We start from the raw sequence: 22,621 nt of genomic DNA, 5'->3' as shown, positions 1-22,621 counted from the left end.
ACGTCAAATTCTAGTCAGCCAACCGTTATCGATTTACGTTAATCAACTGACGAGAATCAAATAATTAAATATTTGATGATATTCCTTTAATGAGATTTATTATTTAAACGCACTATTGTGGAGGACACTAACTCCAACAATCTCTCACTTGTCCGACACAAGGTGTGTGCTACCAATTCTCTTGTCCGTTTTAATCTCCCACTCAATGCAAGGTGTCTTTCAGGTCGCACTTGCACATGAACATATCGCAAGTGGTTTTCTCGATCGGGAGTATGACTACCTGACCGGAAAAATCTCTCACAGATTATTTCCGAGTGTGGCCACGCATTTGTAGTCATTAACTCCTCGAGTGGCCTTGAGATATAGTTACCCAACGTAGGTGGACAATTCCGGTATGCCCTATCTATCCTATTGCACAATACAGATCACCATGACCTAGTAAATGCCCTTTTGGCCTCCTTTCACGGCACGACCTAGGACAAAGACCAAAGTCACTCGGAAACTGCACTTGCTCAGATAATAGTCTCCAGTCAAAAGAATCGACTCATAGGAACATCTTAGAGATCCCTGCCACGACCAGGCGTCTATAATAGAACTTAGGGACTCTCTAAATGGTCACTGTCCGACAAAGTGTCACACACTCTGTATATATACCCGACTAGTCATCACGTATGACCTTATGGTGTTGAACAACCATCAATCGACTTACAATCTAGTCACTCCGAGACATCACCTCATAAAGTGACTAGGGACAAAATACAATGTTCATCTTATTCACTTGAATATTGTTCTACATTGTCTCCACAAATTATTCAGATAAACAAGGTATTCAATGTTTTCAGTCAATCTGAATAAATGAGTTCTTAAGAGACTCAAACAATGAATGCGATCAACACTTATGTAAATATCAATACTCTATCTAATATTTACATAACGTTCTTCAGCAATTAAGGTATACTGCTCAATCGCATTGAGATGACATAACCATCATGTCTACCTTATGCCAACGGCTTTGGTTAGAGGATAGGCAACAGTTTCATCAATCTAATTTCAATTGCTAATTTCCTTTGTTCTATGCAATCTTTTCATCACATAGAGCATTTCTAAGTACACGTCTAAACAAGTTTTTAGACTCTGGTTCTAAAGCCAGTCAAACACTCGCGCTGTTTTCACACTCTCTTGGGATACGATATTCACCTAACAGAACTACTATAGTCCCATTAAATTCCGGTTATCAACTATCTCTCTTACAACATCGGATGTTGTAATGTACTTAGCTTTCGTTCATGATTTGTACGTATAACACTCATACATACACATCCTTCATATGACATTTTTATGTATGACTCCTCATACATGTTTGCTTTATACATTATAACTTCTTATACACATATGTATAACTTCTTATACATATTATTCTTTATGCACATAGCACTCTTACATGCTAACCATTCCTTAACGAGACCCATAACATCTTATAAGCATAAGAATGTTTCCGTGTAATCCTTTTACACAAAATTTATAGATTCCTCCAAACTACAAGAGTAAATTCTCAGTGCTTGTCAAGTACTCGAGAATCCTCATGATAATCATCTAGTGACACTCACTAGGAAATGAGTGGTAATGACTTCTCATATTCTCAACATGATAAGTCTCGACGAGAGAAGTTTTTAGCATATTTAATAGATCCTGCAGCGGAAGCACAAGAGATCATATTAATTGTTCAACAACTTGAACGAGTCAAGAATCTTATCACATAAGTCTCTTGACTATAATGCTAATATCCATAGAGATCTATCTCATTAGATCCGGATATTTAATATGCGCCATACTACTCTCAAGTATTCACCCGAGAATATTTCTAGTCACTAATATGTCAAACACATATTTTAGACTAAGAAATATCACCTTAGCTACATTTCTAGTCAATAATATGTCAAGCACATATTTTAGAATAAGAAACTCACTTTAGCTCCCAGTAAACTGTTGGAATATGTGTCCTCCGACAATAATGCGATCACAACTGTCGATCATGATGATCACTTGTTTAAGTCTCATTTTAAGAATACATGTGGGATGTAAATATTTTACAGTCAACTGGTCCACACATATCAGTAATGATTGGCTGACTAGAGTTTGACATTACTGTCGTGCGATGGTGGTGATCAGTTGATACCCTTAGGTCATACCTATAGGGAAATACTCTTAATTGATTATTTAATTAATCGTATGCCGATACGGGTTAATTAAATTGCTTAAAATTGACGGATGATTTTGTGAGTAAAGTTAACGTGTCTTATTGTAATTCGATTAAATTAGATACGGTCTAAGTAATCGAATTGTTTTATTACTTGGATAAAATTAATATTTACGAAACAATTGATATTGATTTGAGATTGAATGAATGATTTATTATAAATACAAGATGTTGTGATTTAAAATTGACAAACCATTTTGGTACAAGTAATTACGAATTGCTAGTCGATTTTGTAAATGACGTATTTTATGAGTATGTTGATTTTTAATATGTTAAAAATACATTACATTATGACATGTCTTGTAACATGTTACATGTGACAAAATTGACAAATGACAAAATAAAATGGACCTCCCATTTTATAGACATGTACCGAAATATTGAAGGGAGTTAGTGGAAAAATTGTGTAAATTGTTTTAAGTGGAAAACACAATCATAAAAGCTAACTACTAGCCTTGCATGCCTATCATTTTCTTGGGTAGAAAATCTTGCCCATGCATTTGGGCACTTATACTCCCTCCAACCGGTTTCACCATGAAAAATAGAGAGTGTTTCCTCTACAATTATTCATTCACTCTTATCATAATTTTTCTAGTGTAAGAAAAATGCATGCTCTCTACAATTTGTGTAAATTCTAGAGAAATAAACTCCAAATAATTCCTCCTCTCCACCGAAATAGTAGAGAGACAAATTAATATTTTGTGTCATTTTTAAGTTAGACTTTTATTATTACTAGATCATAATAATATTTGTTATTGAGAGGTTTCCTTGGGTATTCACTTTTGGGAGAGATTCTATACTTGAATCTTTGTTCATCCATTATTTGGAATGCTCAAGAACTAATAAGAAGGAGATCTTGTTGGTGCCCTTTTAATCCAAAATTTATAGTAAGGAAAACGATTTCTTTACTTATCTATTTTAGTTTGCATGCATAAGATTTGTATTTAATTTTATGACTAAATTATATCATCACATATATGAATATGTTAATTAATGAGATATAGATGTCTAACAAGCGGTATCATGAGCCTTAGGTTGTTTGCATGCAAATCGGTTATAGTTTTTCCGAGTTATACGATTAACATATAAAACTTATAAATTTGTGTTTATTATGATATATCACGAAATCAATTTTGCATGTTAAAGTTTCTGATCCTAAAATGTATTTAGGATATTTTGGTTAATTTATGGATTTTTATTGTTCATTTTATATAATAATGGCATTAAAAATGTGATTTTATGATAAAAATGTCATTTTCGGACTAAAATTAGCTAAGCTTCGAATTTTACAGGGGTTTTTTTATATGTTTTCACATATATTATTTTTAGATGACCTGTAAATTTTCATAATTTTTGGAGTTTTTATGCTCGAAATATGGATTTTTCATGATAAAAATCGAATTTAAATGAAAATAGGTTAATATGAGATAAATTTTGAATCTGGTCATATAAATTTAGTATGTTGTCACATGCAATTTTACAAGATGTGTGTAAAATAATAGGCTATTATGAAGTGTTTATGCATGATTTATGAATTTTTGATTAAAAATAGCATAAATAGTGACTTTAATTAGTGAATAATTCTTAAAACATACTTCATTACTAAGGAAAAACGTCACATATTGCATTTTATTACCTATTTCAGATCTAAAATTTAAAAGTTGATAAATATAATTTTTCTCATATTTTTATGATTATATTTGATAAATCCGATAAACCGCAACATTGTTTTTCCCGATAAATTTTCAAAATTTTAACCTAAGTTTTTGGACATTATGAGTGTCATGGTATTTTTCAAGAATGTTCATGTGTTTAAATTTCAAATTTCAAATTTATTTGAAATTTTTGTGATTTATTTGAGTTTATGGCTTTTTATTGTAATTTTGAGTCCATTAATGAACAAATTTTAAGAAATATACGATAATTATTGTCAAATGTTAGTGGAGACTAATTTTGAGTCCTAAGTTGGTTAGGGTAATTAACTTGAGCATAAATATGATTTGATGTAATTTATTGTGATTTTAAAAGGTTGAATCACGCAAATCCGTAAAAACCAATTAATATACGATATTGGCTCCTTAAAGGCGATTTAGCATAAAATTGGGCAGGTTCATACATATTATAATGCTGCATTTTATTTATGATTGACATAATTTAATTTTATGTAATTTTTTAAATTATGTAATTTTACTTAATATGGCCTTAGTTTTTAATTGGTATTACCCGAAATGTATGGGAATATCGATTCGGTTGTAATTTATTGTGATCTCGTATCACCGTTTTGTAATTTAATAGAATTATTTTATTTTAATTAAAAATATAGGAAATTATGTAATTTGTTATGTAATTTATTTATTTCGGAGTTCCTTGAAGACGGTGTCACTCAAGGAAGACGATACATAAAGACGGTGTTACCTCGAGATGCGTGCCAAAAACGAAGTTCAAGGGACCAATGGAGTTGGTTTCCGAATATGTAATAGTTAATTAGATTTTCTATTTTAGGAAGGCCATACTAGGATTTTATTTATGCTTTGCATTTTATTTATATGTTGCATGCATCGCTAAATCGCCATAACTAAAACATGCATTATCATTTTATCGAGTTTATCGACCGTGTCAATTACAATTATCGTAGTTCACCGCTTTAATTCACTTAAAACGTGATAGATAATAAATTGACATGACCTCTCGCTAAATAAACAATTGAGACTTAGCCTTACCAAAAAGTAGAAACCATGAAAACCTATTTCTTGAGGGAGTGCACTCGGCCACACCGGGGTACAAACCTTGTTACGTAGGGGAAGTGGGTGATAAATGTCTATCCACCGAATTTATGTTAATGAAGGGTATTTCGGCACACCGTGCCCTAAGTTGATATGAGTTTGGATCATGGACACATTTATTCGAAATTTGGGTTGAACTCAACGAAAGTATTCACGACGATTTCCGGATGTGTTTCGAGCTAAAGATAAATATTAATGTAATTTTATCGACCAAGAGTTCTAAAAGTAGAATCGATTAAAGAGTTAATCCACCGAGTTATATTAATAAAGGGTATTTCGGCACACCGTGCCCCAAGTTAATATAAATTTGGATCTTGGAATCATTTATCATAGCTGGGTAGAGGTCACTATGTAAATGCTTTACTTGTTATTTACAAGTATTATTATAATGATAAATGTTTTGTTTTCACTATTCTGTTATTATATTGTTCTATTTCTTTACCACAATTCATATACGATATCATTTCGATTTTAATTCAAATCTCCATTAAAACATCGTAACTAAAGACAAATATGAATTTTCTTCTAAAAACCTCATATGAACCATTGCTAAGGATCTCTCTTGAAGAGTATAGATAAAAGTTATTCATTATCAAACAGGTTTTTGATTCTTGACTAACACATCTACTTACAATGGATTGTTTTTCATATACTTAATTAAATTAAGTACCATGAAGCGATAAATTGTTTTGGTAATTAGATTTGTAGGAAATCGTAATAGACCAAAATACCGCAACCACTTCAATGAAAGATTTAAGACTAAACAAACGAATGAAGAGTAGTCTTCATGAATATAATTTTGCTTCTCAAAGCAAAGACTCATTGAAATGAGTGGGAGCATTCTCTTAAACCGTTAACAAAAGGATAAGGTTTTAAAGAAGTAAAATTAGAATGGAATTGATACAAGGTAATGTTAAAAGTAACGTTATTAAGAATAACAATACTAAACCTATCAATCCCGACCAATAAAGTTTCCATTGTCTTAAATGTTGGACACTAGAAAAGAAGCTACCCCAAGTTGTTAAAGAATAAACAAGTTAGTTGTGGGACATCTAATAAGACTTAGTTCTTTATATATTTGATTGACATAAATTTTGTTAGTACTACTTCGTCAATATTAGAAACCAGTGGTGGTTTTCATCATTGTACTTGATACATAAGATGATTATAATATGACGACTAGCATCAAATAATGTCGAGAGATAGAGTTATTGTGTACTCAATCTAGTTTTTGGGTTTATAGTTGTACTTAATTATGACTATTAAGTACATAAACTCTAAATAAGAATATAAACTTGTTAAGATACAAAAGAGGTTTCACTTTTGTGACCCTATACACCATGATTTGATGTATGGCTAGCCCGTTATCAAGGTGATTATATTCTAAACCAAACTAGAATGATATATCATGTAGATGATGCAAGACTCAAATTGGTAACCCAAGATTGAACCTTAAATTCTGGAATGATGAACGCAAAGAGTTTTCGAGTACTATTGAAACCATTAGATCTTATGGTATATGCGTATCTTTAATTCAAAGCAAGATGTCTCGTGTCTTTTCGTTGAAAAGGAGATCGAGATTGTAAATCATTGATCCAAAATAGGTTGATAATTTTCTTTTACCAACGATTTAAGTTGACGCTAATGTGTTCACTTAATGAGGTAAATAGAGAAATCTTTGAAGAAGTTCAAAGAGTTCAAGGAATCACGATTTAGTCGTGATGGGATTATCAAGTGAAGACCTTGATGCAAGCCAAATGAAATGTGATATAGTATCACAAATTAATCTCTCTTAGCACACATTATGGGATAATGTGTAGTTGGATAAAGAAATCAAACGCTATTCGATATGGTTTGGACTTCGATCAAGTTACTTTGAGTTACTTGATCCTTTTGGGGATTTTATCATTTTGTCTAAATTATTTTTCCACTAAATCTAAAACGAATCATATGAGATATGAAATGGTAGGCTACCATGTTTGTAAGTTTTCACAAAAAAACAAATGCTCATTTTTCCTTACTATAATCACGAGTACAACGAGTGTGCGGCTTGTGAAGTTGTCTTTCTAGAATACATGTTTATTTCTTGAAGACGGAGTGGGAGAAATTATTCAAGAGCCACAAAAGAATGTTATGTCGCGAGAAACTGGTCTTTCTTGGCTACATGAGACGTTTTGTACGTTTTGTGTTAGACGTTGTTTCTTCAAAACCTAGGAGGTTAAAGTCATCACTTGTTGAAGATGATGAATTCATGTTACTTTTAAGAAAGTAAAGAGCTAACAACTTACAAAGAAATTGTTTGATTCAAGTTAATTACTTCTGGAAAGTAATGAACATATGACTTACATGAGAATGTTTAAGTCACAACTCAATACAAGGCTTAGAACCATGAAAATCCAAAATAAAAGGCTTGATTAGTGACAAAGGGTTTTGCACTAATAAAGAGAGATTTCAAAGCTTGATTGGTAGCAAAGGTTTTTGCACTAGTTGAAATGGTTAAGTCTATTTGGATCTTCTTAGGGATTAAGTTTCATTATGATGATATACATATAGCAAGTGAATCTAAAACCCACTTCTTCAATTAGAAGGAATGTATTCAATACATGTCTTGAGTTATGTAGATTCTTGCAATCCTGAGATAATGTGCAACTTAAGAGAGGGTCTTAAGTAGGACATCAATGAGTTTGAATCACTGTCTTGATCATGTTAATAAAACTTTTCTCGAAGTTGTGTTTATACATGAGGTTTAGTGGGAGTTACGGAAATTTTAATTAGTCTTATATGTGGATGACATATTGATCATTGGGAATGATTTAAGACTTTTGGAGTATTATAATACATTTTAATATCCGGATTTGTGGAGATAAATCCACATAATATTAGCGTCAAATAAGAAGTCTTATGTTGATAAGATTCATGACTAGTTCAATCAAGTTGAACACATTTGATTGATTCCATTTGCTTCCGCTGTCGAATCAATTAAATAGGAAATGATGTATAACACTTCATATACTTTGAGTATGATGAATTGTTTCAAATCAAATTTAAGTAATAGTTACCAAGTAAGCCATAAAGATTACCCTTAAGTGTTTGCAGAAGCATTAAGGATGTAATGCAAAGTGTTTTTGATGCAATTTTGTGTAAGGGTGTTACACAAGTGACAATTGACAATTGAGATTGCGCATGGTTTCCGACAAAACCATAATCAAAACACATTAGGATGGTTAAAGATACCATTGTGCCTATGTTATTTAAGAAATAGATTTTCTAGAATCGTTCTAGGCAATAAAGAACAATGAGAAATATTTATAACGGAAATTGAGTACACTTGCAATCATTAGATGTGCAAGAAGGATGAGTCCCACACACTGTGAAAACAGTGGGAGTTATTCTAAGGCTAGAGGGCCTATGTCTTGATTAGATCTCGACACGTACTCAGAAAGTTTTGTAATACAAATGTATACATTACAAAGGAAAACGAGTATGTAGTAAGGTTGAGTGAGGTACAAGAAGTTGATAAAACCTATTAACCAAAGCCTTCTCATAGGCTTAACATGATGAGTCATGTTGACACGTCTGTCGTATACCTGTCAAAAATAAACTAATTCAACCAGCTATATAGCTAGGGAAGTCAGGTCGATCTCCGCAGGGAGACAAGACATTTATAGAAGTCCGTCTATTTGGTCACAAATAGGGGGGGTTGTTTGATTGGTTATCTAAACTACGGTATTTAAAGGAAAGAGGAATAAAGGGTAAGAGCAATAAAAGCAGAGAAAAAGGATAAAACTATCAGATAGAGAGGGACATGTTAGGATTTCGGTTCACTACGGTATTCCAGTGGCTCAGCTGTAAATGACTCAGACGAATTAATGTAAAACGAATGTTGAAAGGTCCTTTCGATCCACTTCCTATCCTAAAATACCACTAACTTAACTTTCGTTCTCGTCAGGGTAGTCTACTGTTCATAGCAGGCCTATTTAGTCCAATCTTTCGATCTAGGATTAATTTTAGCCAGATTAAAGGTTAACTCAGAAGTGTGCACTCAACTAAGTTGAATAAATACAGTTCAATTGCTATGGTGACAGAGTCTCGTAATTATTTCATCTGTTTCATTTACTACATCGTCACTTTCCTACCGCAGATCCCCTAATCCCAACATGAAAGGGGTTTAGCTACTCATGTCGCTAATTAAACTAACAGCAGATAAAATTCCAGCAGTAAACATAATGAAATAAACAATAAATTGCATAAAAGTAAATTAGGGCAGAAGAATAAATGTAACGAAACGAAGAATTAAAGCAACAAGAGATTAATTATTAATAAGAGAAGAGAAATAATTACAATCGATGCGAATCCGGCGTAAAGAACACAAAATCCGAGCGAAAGTAATCCCGAAATAAAGTTACAGTAGAGAGGAATGAAATACGCAGTAAAAGTTTGATAATTCAAAAGTAGATAAAAAATCCGATCCTCATAACCTAGTTAACGTAGGTTTAAATTGTAAAGTACTTAAGTTTTGCGAAATTAAACAACACACAGGCTGTTTAAAGCCCATAATCAGCGAAACCACTCGATCGAGTGGATTAAAACCACTCGATCGAGCAAACACCTCAGCAAATCTACTCGATCGAGTAGAAAGTTACTCGATCGAGTAACTGGTCTTTCTGCAGGCTAAGGATCGAGTGGAAAACCACACGATCGACCAATCTGGGACGTTAAACTGCTCGATCGAGTTCTTGGTCTTCATTTCAGCTCAAGTCCGCGCCTAAATGCCTCGTAATCCGTGCCATGACGCTTTTAAGTGCAGTATCTCACTCTGGAAAAATCCCGTCTCCTCTAAATGCATGCAAAAAGGACGAAAAAGAGTACGATTCCACTACTTTCGCGTTCATTTCTACAAAATTGGACAAAACGAACCAAAGTAGCCAATTCGGGGCAAAATACTATAAAAACAGTATAAAAATGCATAGAAATACGTGCTGAAATAGGCTAACAAGACTATATATTATGCACGTATCAAATCTCCCCAAACCGAACTTTTACTCGTCCTCGAGTAAACTCAAAACTATACTAGTGGAACGGAAATGATAACTCAGAGCTAGCTTAACTTGTCTACTTGAACCAATTTAATGCAACAAAAACTAACAGTTAAAGCTAAGCAGTCAATACGCAAACGAATTATAAGCTGTTCAGAAATATAGTCAACCTATCGACCTTGCAAGACCAACAAAATCGGACTCTCTCGTGGTCACTCTTCTCTCATGAAGCAAAGGGTGAATGTTATATGTAAAAGAGAGAAGAAAAGACAGTCACTCACCTAACTGCGACCTACATAGCATGCATGCAACAAAATGAAAGACAATTCAAGTACTAATGCACACACTCCAACCAATAATGTCCGTCACAGCCGAGGGCTTACAAATAATTTGAGAATCGTGAGGTTCAGGTGAGAAAAGGCAAAACATGTTATGGAAATGTGGAGGTAAAAGCGTCAAGCTAGTTCCTAACAGGACCATAATGAAACCATCCAAAACTCAACTGACTGAAAGACTAAGTACAAGTGCCCTTCATTTGGCACAAAGCTCACTAAACTGAAACACAATCTCCTCAAAAAGTATGGGATAAAACGGAGAAGTCAGACGGTCACAAACTTCCCTTTTTTAAACACCGTCTGAACGAACTAGCTGAAACAAACAACCTTTATTTTTCAAACTTTCTTTTTTTTTCCTGTTCACGTGATTCAGCCTTCTTCTTTCATTTTTTCATTTTTTTCATTTTTTTTCTTCACTTTCACGTTTTTTTTTTCTTTTTTTTTCAATTCTCTTTTTTCTCTTTCATTTCCTCCTTCCTCTATGCTTATACCAACTCCAAACAAGAGATACAGGCCAAAATGCAATGGAAAATCATACCACAAAAGAACATACTAACTAGCTTGACTAGGCAGGCTTAGTTTGGGATGTAGCTGATGGGTCAAAAAGGCAAATTTGGCTTATGTGGAGCTAAATGGGTGAAAAACATAAAGAAAGGGAAATTTGCAAGCACCTCCCTGCATGTGACACCAACCACAAACCCGAATATGTGCATTTGACAAGAAATTGAATGTCATAAAAGTGCAAAAATAATGAACATGCTATGCAAGGAGTACTACTTTCAATTCCTAATGAACTGGTCATGAATGTCACCAGTTATGGGCTCTAAAACTCAGAAATTTTCAAGTAGTTTGCCAATTTATCAGGTCAAGTCTAGACAGTCGGCTATATTTGAACAGAAACTCGTAGACTATGCGTATGACAAAGCTAATAACTATCAAAAGAAGTGCAGGGCTCAAGCAAAAAGACAAGTTATAGTGCATTATCATCGCGAAAATCTACCGTTCCGACTCAACCTATATGCAAAAATAAACGTGAATATTTTTTGAATTTTTTGAAATTTTCTAATTTTTTTTGGATTGTTTATTTTTTATGAAAAGAAACAACAATGCAGGCTGAAAAATAAACGTGAATGCAAAACAAATGCAAATGCAGACTCAAAAGGATGCAATACCCTCCCCAAACCAAAACGGACAACGCCCTCGTTGTCCTCCAGCATACACCAGCAGATATATACAAGAGAACGGGAATAAACAACAAATCAATAAAAAAACAATAAATATAAAGGAGACAAAATAAAAGAGTAAGAGATACATACAAAATACGAACTTCCCCAAACCAAATTTTAAAATCGGGGGAAGTGAGTAGACCAGTAGCTACTCGTCGTCGTCGTCGTCACTACTGTCACGGATTTCCTCCACCCTGAACTCCGGGTCTCTCTCCTCCTCTCTCCTCCTCTGCTCCTCAGCTCGAGCTCTCTCCACTGCCACCTCCGGGGGCTCGTCCTCCTCCTCGTCAGCAGACTACGGGTACCCCTCAGCTGGGAACCGGAAGAAGGAAGGGTGTGGCCAACCCTCTGGAATCGGACGGTGTCGCCGCAAGTGGTACTCGTACAGAGGATGCAAGGCAAGAGCCATGTCCCTCTCCATACGAGCCTGACGCGCTGCAATCTCAAGCAACAAACCGTAAACGACGCCCCCTTGGTCCATGACCGCGGGCGCCACAAAGGGAGGAGGTGGTACGAAAGTAGCCGGTAAGACCGGCTAAGTCTGTGTCTGGTCAGTGGGAGTGGGGGTAGGTGTAGGAGTGGTAGTGGTAGTGGTAGTGGGAGTAGGGGTCGGACCGGGAGTATCCGTGGAAGGCTGGGCACTCCCTGAAGGTGTAGACCCCTCTCCGGTCTCAAGACGCCGCTTCTTGGCGCCGGGTGCAGCAGGAGTAGGTCTAGGTGGAAGGAGAAGGTGAGGTAGTGGTGGCAGACGGGCGCCCCTAGCAACAGTAGGAAGGGGCTCAAGACGGGGGAGAGTGTCACAAGGTAAGTCTACAGACAAGGAGCCGTCAATCTTCCAAGTCTGGTAGTCTGGGGTCAGCCAATGCTGAGAAAGCATGGCGTCCAGACTCAGTAGCCTCTCTCCCTCGAGGTACTGCAGGTCACGAGTCCAAACGGGGAAAAGGCGACGGGCAAGAATGGTGGTTATGCCACCGCAGGCAATGGTTCCCGTCTCCTTCTTCCCCTGGCTCAGAAGGTAATGGGCGGTCAAATAAGCTATGTTGAGGGTAAAAGGACCCTCGCAGTAGATGTTTAGGTAACCGCCCAGGATGGAGAGCTCGGTGTTGGTAATGTTGTTCGGCTCCTTTCGGCCGAAAATAGTGCTCCCCATCAGTCTAAGGAAACAGCGGACAGGGGGAAGGTGGACCTGATGGAGCTTTCGCTCCCTAAAAGTGGTCTGGGCCAAGCACCGCCAAAGCTGACGGTAGACCTTCCTCGGGGCAGCAGTCAGGCCCGTAGAGGAAAGGTCAAGTAACCTACCAAACTCCCCTAGTGTCATCGGAAAGGTCCGGTTAAACAACCGGAAGGACACTGAAGAGCTATCAGGGTCAGCCTCGTGTGCCCCGGGGGAGAAGGTAAAAGAGCTGAGAAACTCGAGGCTCAGCTCTAAAAAGGTATGGCCGCTCATAGTGATGAGCCCGGCCATCCCCGTGCCCCGTAGTAAGTCACAAACCGACTCGTAGATACCGAGTCTCTCAAGTGCCGATTTCTCTAGAAATCGGGAAGGTACATACACACAAAATGGGTTTATAAAATTTCTTACGATGTAAGGCGTTAACGAAAAGTACCCGCGGGTAATCTGGTGAGGGTCGAGGAAGTGTCACCTCGGACCGTGATCGTGCTGTAGTAGAAGCGGCGGCAGTGTAGAAGTGCTAGGAGCGGAAGTAGAGGTGACTGGAGCCGGCGTAGCTCGGGATCCCATCTACGACCTCGGCCTCTAGAACTCAAAGCGTAAGCCCGTGCGGCGACGGTGTGAGGAACCAGTGGTCGCTCAAGGCAACTGCTAATCGCCGGCGAGTCCGCCACCGGTGTAAAGGTAGAGGCCGGTGCAAAGTTAGTGGCTCGCCGTGGTCACCGCCGAAGAGGACTAGCAAAGAAGCTAGGCGTGGTGGTGACCGTAGAGGAAGTGGCGACTGAATCGAGCTAGCAAATGAGCTAGCTGGAGCAAAAACTGTCCGTGCAGCTGAAACTAGAAACACTGGGCTGCAGTAATGACTAAGGCGGAGGCAGTGGCAACAGCAGGGGCCACTGTCTCACTCAAAGACGGGCTAGAAGTGGAGCTGGTAGAAGGTAAAGTACTAGACTCCATCCTGGTAACAAGTGGCACGGGACATGATAAGAAGAAAGCGGCTAACAGTGGCTAAAATAGCATGAAAAACTAGCAGAGACAGCATGTGAATCACCAACAGTCGAAAAAAAAAAAAATCGACTTCAGCCCTCAAATTTCCCAAATTCCTCAAAAATTTCGAAAAACATAGCATGCAAATGGTGATAGGGAACGGGATAGCAGTTAACAACAGTAGCTAGTGAGCGATGACTGAGGTTAATTAAGGCATGAAAGCATATAAACCCGTCGACAATAAAAATTCGACCAAATGCATTCTAATCGCAAAATTTCGCACAGAATTCAAATTGAAGCATGTTAAGCATCGACAGGGGTGTGATAACAGTCTAAAACAGCAGCAATTAAGCGATAAGGAAGCTAAATTAGACGAATCACAGCAGCAATAACCAAAGTGACAGTCGAAAATCTCGACTGTCCTGAACCCATTACGCAAAAATCAAGTAAAATTCGAAAAAGGCATGCAATAAACAGCGATGAATTGGGATTGATGATCAAGCAAGATAGATAAGGGCATACAATGACAAATTATGTCGAAAAATTCGACTAAACAGGGATTTCGAACCCTAATTTCAATTTTTACCTCATAAAATTCGAAATAATCGAAATTAAAACGCAAAGAGGTTATAGAAATCACTTACTTGATGGCAAAGATCCTACAAATGCAATTAATCTTCAAGTAAACAAGCAAGAAAAGGCGATTTTTGTTCGAAAAATCGCAAACCCTAACCCGCCTTTAAGACCGTGTAAATGACCACAAATAAAGGGAAAATTATGGGGCTTTGACAGATTAGTTAGCAAGCAATGGATTGTAGGAGGCGGATTTGGTAATTAGGCATCAAAAATTGGGATTTGGGGGAGTTTTAGATCGCAAAAATGGAGGGGTTAGACGAAATTAGGGGAAAAAATGAAATTAGAAACAAAACATAAGAGTTTAAGGCAAAAACTCCCTGCGTCCTATTGCATTTCACTCGATCGAGTTGTTTTAAACTACTCGATCGAGGACTTTTAAAGATCCAGTTGCTCGATCGAGTAAAAATCTACTCGATCGAGAAGTCCCCTTTTATGCTTTACTCGATCGATTGGAAGAAGTGCTCGATCGACCATTTTTTTCACTCGATCGAGTACAAAAAGTACTCGATCGAGGACTTTTCTCGCGTAAGCTCTTGAATTTCGTCTTTTCTTCTTTAGAATGTGTAAAAACTTCCCCAAACCTGCATAAAAACACGTGCAAAATTTTCCCAAAATACCAAATACGCATAAGAACAATCTATAGTCTTAAATCTACGCTAAAAACTGTCTAAAACTAATTGTCCTAATTAAAAGCAATAAAACAAATTCAACGGAAAATTTTAAAAAAATTATCTATTACAAAGTGTTACACGGGGCATTTCCCCGTTTAATTCCCAATGCAATTCAGTAGCCCCTTGAAGGGCTCCTGACTGGAGGACGTCACCTCAGCAACATTGACTGTCATCTTCAACTTCCATGAGCATGAATTATCATTTGAAACGGTATGAGGGGGGTAGTTCACATCCACATTAGCGCGAACTTTCCTCGTCCTTGCTCCTGTATCACCGGTTGTAGCGTCATCATCTCCAATTTGATTGACAGTAATTACACCATGCCCCTTGACAACTCCTTCATTGCTTTCATCTGTACCTACAACAAAGAAAACAGACGAACTTTCCTCCTTTTTGCCCTCAGTCTGAGGCGGAGGGGTAACAATTGCAGCATAATACTCCAAATTTTCATCTGGAGTGTCAATAATAGGGTCAATAGAAGAGAGGACATTGCAAGGCTGAGCTTGCATGGGAGCCCTACGGGACTTAGACTGATGAAAAATCAGCTCCTCGTCCCCTACCTGAAAGGTCAAAGTCTTTCCCCCGACGTCTATAACTGCACGGGCAGTGGACAAAAATGGTCTCCCTAAAATAATAGGAGTGTGTGCATCTTCGGGGATGTCTAAGACAACAAAATCAACGGGAATAAAGAACCTCCCGATCCTCACAGGTACGTCTTCTACTATGCCTAGTGGCCGTGATATACTACGGTCGGCCATCTGGACTGTCATGTTAGTGCAACTCAGCTTTGTCAAACCAAGTCTCTTAGCCGAGACAATAAGACACTTACGCTAGCGCCTAAAGCGCATAGCGCATTATCAATCAAATAGTTACCGATATGACACGGAATTGAAAAACTACCCGGGTCTGATTGCTTAGGAGGTAACTTATTTTGAAATAGGGCTGACCCCACCTCAGTCAAATATACGGTCTCACTATCACTAATACTCCTCATACGCGATAGAATTTCTTTCATAAACTTAAGATAAGAGGGTACCTTTGTCAAGAACTCGAAACGACACGGTGACTTCCAAGCTTTTTAGAAGTTCGACAAATTTGCCGAATTGTTGATTGGCCTTAGTATTCGCAGAATCCGCCTCGGGAAGGGAACCGTGATAGGTATCTCGAGTCCCTTGTTTCTCTCTTCCAATGTATCTTCCGGAGCAAGTTCTGTATCCTTTGGACGCTTCTTACCTCTCGAACGAGGTCTTTCCGGTGATTTATCGCTTAAACGAGCACTGGCAGGCTCTCGAATAAGCTTCCCGTCATCAAAACTACTCGATCGACCAATATACCCATTCGATCAAGTAGAATCTTCATCAATATCACTCGATCGAGTAGTTTTTTCACTCGATCGAGCAACTCCATTTTGCTCATCACTCGATCGAGTAGAAAAACTACTCGATCGACCATTCTGCCTTTCCTGTTCACTCGATCGAGTGGTATTTTCACTCGATCGACCACTTTCGTCCCTAAATCAGCTCGATCGACCACCTGAAACCAGTCGATCGAGCACTTTCTTTGCCGAGTGCTTATTTTCTTCGCCAGAACATTGTTCACCATCAGTTACAGCTCTCCTCGGGTCTGATTTCTGCATTTCCGGTCCCTCATATGAACGATCGCTTCTCAGATTGATGAAATTTACCATCTCGTGTGGATTCTTCTCATTTTGAGTCGGTAATTGACCCTGCTTTCTTGTGGACTGATTAGTGGCTAATTGGGCAACTTGAGTTTCAAGTGCCTTTATGGACGTGTCTTTCTGTTGATCACTCAATTGCCACTGCTTCGTGAAGGCTTGCAACATAGACTTAAGCTCACCAATTTCACTCACCCCACCGGAAGATGATGCACCATGGTTAGGGGGAGTAAAAGAAGGGGGCTTTTGAAAGCCTTGTTGATTCTTGTGTGGAGGGACATAAGGTCAGCTTGCAAAAGTGCGGAGGAGGAGTAGGATTGAGCACATTCGACTAGTCCACCTCGGATTGGGATGGACTGTCCCTTGATTATTGTAATAGGAACCCCCTCCTTGCCTATATTGCTGAAAGGCAAGGACTTGTTCCTTCTCTACAAGACAGCCAACAGTAGTGTGGCCATCATTACTCTCACATCTCTCACATGAAACGGTCTCTCCCGTAGTAAGAACATGGACCGTCTGAGGCTTCCCAGCAGGTTGTAATTCCAACTTGTCGAACCTAGCATTCATGGTCTCCAGCTGAGCCAAAACCTGCTTATCAACTGCATGAACTGTCCTAATCCCATCCCTCGGGTTACCATATTCAGCACTGTGATTCGCCATCTCTTCAATAAGGGACCATCCCTTATCATCATCTGTATTCTCCTGAAATCTTCCACTAGATGCCGCATCAAGTATGGCTCTCTGGTCGTCATACAGCCCATTGTAGAACTGATTAGCTAGAAACCATGGGCCAAAACCATGGTGAGGGATATACCTCACCAACTTCTTGAATCGTGACCATGCTTCATAAAAACATTCATTGGGAGCCTGTCTGAAACTAGTAATCTTGGCCCTCAGCAAATTGGTGCGTTGTGGAGGGAAATATCTCTTGTAAAATGCAAGAGCAAGAGACTCCCAATCTGTAACCCCAGCAGCTCTGCGGTCCAAGTCAGTCAGCCACTCCCTGGTTGAATCAGCTAAAGGGAAAGGAAATAGAACTTCCTTAATCTTGTCCTGAGTTACCCCCTTAGTGGCGGGGATAGTAGAACAGTAATCGGTAAAGGTCTCCATATGCTTCCTCGGATCTTCACCTGCCACACCTCTATAGATATTCCTCTCCACCAGATTAATATAAGAAGGACGGATATTGAATGTATTACCATCCTCAGTCTGGAGATTGAAACCCTTCGGAATAGGGGATGCTTTAGGCACTGAATGACTGGAAAGCTTTGGCATCTTTACTGTAGAAATCGGACTGTCTTCCGCGAAAAGAGAATGATCTAGCTCTGGCTTGAAAGTACTCAAGTCTTCCTTTCGTGATTTCCTTTGCAGACGGAGTCTATGCTTGAATAATCTCTCCGGTTCTGAATCAGCTGAAACTAATTCAAACCTGTCTGACCTGGTCATAAAGAACACTGAAAGAAAATAATAAGAACAGCCTCAAGGAATAGAAATTCCCTGAGATGGATAAAATAAACGGAACGAAAACAAATAGGGCAATTGCCTCCCCGGCAACGGCGCCAAAATTTGACACGTCTGTCGTATACTTGTCAAAAATAAACTAACTCAACCAACTATATAGCTAGGGAAGTCAGGTCGATCTCCGCAGGGAGGCAAGATATTTGTAGAAGTCCGTCTATTTGGTCACAAATTGGGGGGTGGGGGGGTTGATTTGTTATCTAAACTACGAGATTTAAAGGAAAGAGGAATAAAGGGTAAGAGCAATAAAACCAGAGAAAAAGGATAAAACTATCAGATAGAGAGGGACATGTCAGGATTTCGGTTCACTACGGTAGTCCAGTGACTCAGCTGTAAATGACTCAGATGAATTAATGTAAGACGGATGTTGAAAGGTCCTTTCGATCCACTTCCTATATTAAAATACCACTAACTTAACTTTCATTCTCGTCAGGGTAGTCTACTGTTCATAGCAGGCCTATTTAGTCCAATCTTTCGATCTAGGATTAATTTTAGCCAGATTAAAGGTTAACTCAGAAGTGTGCACTCAACTAAGTTGAATAAATACAGTTAAATTGCTATGGTGACAGAGTCTCGTAATTATTTCATCTGTTTCATTTACTACATCGTCACTTTCCTACCACAGATCTCCTAATCCCAACATGAAAGGGGTTTAGCTACTCATGTCGCTAATTAAACTAACAGCAGATAAAATTCCAGCAGTAAAAATAATGAAATAAACAATAAATTGCATAAAAGTAAATTAGGGTAGAAGAATAAATGTAACGAAACGAAGAATTAAAGCAACAAGAGATTAATTATTAATAAGAGAAGAGAAAGAATTACAATCGATGCGAATCCGGCGTAAAGAACACAAAATCCAAGCGAAAGTAATCCCGAAATAAAGTTACAGTAGAGAGGAATGAAGTTCGCAGTAAGAGTTTGATAATTCAAAAGTAGATAAAAAATCCAATCCTCATAACCTAGTTAACGTAGGTTTAAATAGTAAAGTACTTAAGTTTTGCGAAATTAAACAACACACGGGCTGTTTAAAGCCCATAATTAGCGAAACCACTCGATCGAGTGGATTAAAACCACTCGATCGAGCAAACAGCTCAGCAAATCAACTCGATCGAGTAGAAAGTTACTCGATCGAGTAACTGGTCTTTCTGCAGGCTAAGGATCGAGTGGAAAACCACTCGATCGACCAATCTGGGACGTAAAAATCACTCGATCGAGTGATTAAACTGCTCGATCGAGTTCTTGGTCTTCATTTCAGCTCAAGTTCGCGCCTAAATGCCTCGTAATCCGTGCCATGACGCTTTCAAGTGCGAGATCTCACTGAAAAATCCCGTCTCCTCTAAATGCATGCAAAAAGGACGAAAAAGAGTACGATTCCACTACTTTCGCGTTCATTTCTACAAAATTGGACAAAACGAACCAAAGTAGCCAAGTCGGGGCAGAATACTATAAAAACAGTATAAAAATGCATAGAAATACGTGCTGAAATAGGCTAAAAAGACTATATATTATGCACGTATCACATGTCATTTCAATTGAATTGAGATGAACAACTACATTCAAGATCAAACTGGATTATAGAATGTGAAGTATTAATCAAGTATTGACTACTCATGTGATAATCACATTTATCGTTCGAGTTTTTAAATCAGAAAACTCCTTTTATACTTTGTTACATCCAAACGGGTTGTAGAGACAGTATTGAACCCCGTTAAAGTGAACTCGGATTAACATTGAATTCGCCCATAGTCACTTATATGAGGTGACGTCTCGAAGCGACTAGAGTGTGATGCGATTGATGGCAAGTTCAAGTGCCATGGAGTCATATGAGAATGACTAGTCGATCACATAGCCATTGCTATTAAGAACACCTTGTCGGGCCTTATGACCGCTTATAGAGTTCTGGCAAATTTATATAGCCTCGTCGTGGCGAGAGCTACTATAGTATTCTAATTAGTCGATTCTTTTGACTAAGGACTGTTCGCCTAAGATGGCACAGTTTCAGATTAACTTTGATTTGTATTACTACGACCTTCGTAAATGGGGTCAAATGGGCATATTTTGGGTTATGATGGCTGTGGCTAGTCGAAGGGAATAAGTGCGATAGGAATTGTCCACCCCTTGTCAGGGTTATAACAATATCTCAGGGCCACTCGAGGAGTAATGAACTGGAAATGCGTGGCCACGCTCGGAAGGTATCTATGGTAGATAAACTCCGGTCAATCAGTTATTCTCCAAATCGAGGAAACCACTCTCGATATGATCACTTGCAAGTACGACCTGAAAGACACCTTGCATTGAGTCGGAGATAGTAATAGGACAAGAGAATTGGTGACGCACACTTGTCGAGGACAAGTGAGAGATTGTTGGAATATGTGTCCTCCGACAATAATGCGATCACAACTGTCGATCATGATGATCACATGTTTAAGTCTCATTTTAAGAACACATTTGGGATGTAAATATTTTACAGTCAACTGGTCCACACATGTCGGTAATGATTGGCTGACTAGAGTTTGACATTACTGTCGTGCGACGGTGGTGATTAGTTGATCCCCTTAGGTCATACCTATAGGGAAATACTCTTAATTGATTATTTAATTAATCGTATGCCGATACGGGTTAATTAAATTGCTTAAAATTGACGGATGATTTTGTGAGTAAAGTTAACGTGTCTTATTGTAATTCGATTAAATTAGATACGGTCTAAGTAATCGAATTGTTTTATTACTTGGATAAAATTATTGTTTACGAAACAATTGATATTGAATTGAGATTGAATGAATGATTTATTATAAATACAAGATGTTGTGATTTATAATTGACAAACCATTTTGGTACAAGTAATTACGAATTACTAGTCGATTTTGTAAATGACGTATTTTATGAGTATGTTGATTTTTAATATGTTAAAAATACATTACATTGTGACATGTCATGTAACATGTTACATGTGACAAAATTGACAAATGACAAAATAAAATGGACCTCCCATTTTATAGACATGTACCGAAATATTGAAGGAGTTAGTGGAAAAATTGTGTAAATTGTTTTAAGTGGAAAACACAATCATAAAAGCTAACTACTAGCCTTGCATGCCTATCATTTTCTTGTGTAGAAAATCTTGCCCATGCATTGGGCACATATACACCCTCCAACCGGTTTCACCATGAAAAATAGAGAGTGTTTCCTCTACAATTATTCATTCACTCTTATCATAATTTTTCTAGTGTAAGAAAAATGCATGCTCTCTACAATTTGTGTAAATTCTAGAGAAATAAACTCCAAATTAATATTCTAGAGAAATAAACTCCAAATTAACTCCAAATAAACTCCTCTCCACCGAAATAGTAGAGAGACAAATTAATATTTTTTGTCATTTTTAAGTTAGACTTTTATAATTACTAGATCATAATAATATTTGTTATTGAGAGGTTTCCTTGGGTATTCACTTTTGGGAGAGATTCTATACTTGAATCTTTGTTCATCCATTATTTGGAATGCTAAAGAACTAACAAGAAGGAGATATTGTTGGTGCCCTTTTAATCCGAAATTTATAGTAAGGAAAACGATTTCTTCACTTATCTATTTTAGTTTGCATGCATAAGATTTGTATTTAATTTTATGACTAAATTTTATGACGCAATATTATCGCAAAATTATCTCCTTATAACCACTGAGCCACAATAAAGAACGTCTTCTTTCATTATACTCGGTTTGTGGGTCTTGGACTTCCGTTAGTTCAAAATTTCTCCCACTCTGTCTTCCAGAAAATGAAAATCTTTCTGGAAAAACAGTATTATGAGCCACAATCTCTTTGTTCTCGTTTTGGAGGAGTAAAAATCAAGCGGTTCAATTTTGGATAACTCTCACAAATACACAAATTGGTTCTGAAGATAAACATTTATGATCCCAAATTTATAAAAAGACAAGTTAGGGACTCTCCCTATCTATATCTCATATGGAGTCATTTAGGCTATTAAAGTCGGGTTTTAAACTTTTAGTGAGAAAATAGCTTACAAAAATTGCGAAAAACCTCAAACTATATCTCATAAAGTTCGGTTTATATACTTGACTACACCATACTCTATGGTATCCCAAGGAGAAGGTATTATGTGAACTGGTTCACAATCTTCCTAGTGATTAACAAGGTCATTAGTTGATATTACCCATTTGATCTTCAAAGTCATTACTTTGAAACTTCCGATCAACATCTTGATCTTGACGTGCTATTGGTTTACTACTTCATTTTGAAAAAAAAATTCCACGTTTCAAAAATTACTTTTATGTCTTATTAAATAGATATGAGGTTTTCATATCTACTTA

The 22,621-nt window shown here is 37.6% G+C and overlaps 1 non-coding gene across 1 annotated transcript; it reads left to right on the top strand.

Annotated features, from left to right (window-relative positions):
- Nucleotides 1–17,570: 17,570 nt before the first annotated feature.
- On the top strand, nt 17,571–17,677 carry LOC141636387 (small nucleolar RNA R71). Its single transcript, XR_012541004.1, has one exon. It is a non-coding gene; the product is annotated as a small nucleolar RNA R71 (small nucleolar RNA).
- Nucleotides 17,678–22,621: the final 4,944 nt, after the last annotated feature.

Source organism: Silene latifolia, chromosome Y, assembly GCF_048544455.1.
Source record: "Silene latifolia isolate original U9 population chromosome Y, ASM4854445v1, whole genome shotgun sequence".
Taxonomy (NCBI): Eukaryota; Viridiplantae; Streptophyta; class Magnoliopsida; order Caryophyllales; family Caryophyllaceae; genus Silene; species Silene latifolia.
Note: the sequence above shows the minus strand (reverse complement) of the source record. Positions and strands in the feature narration are given on the sequence as shown.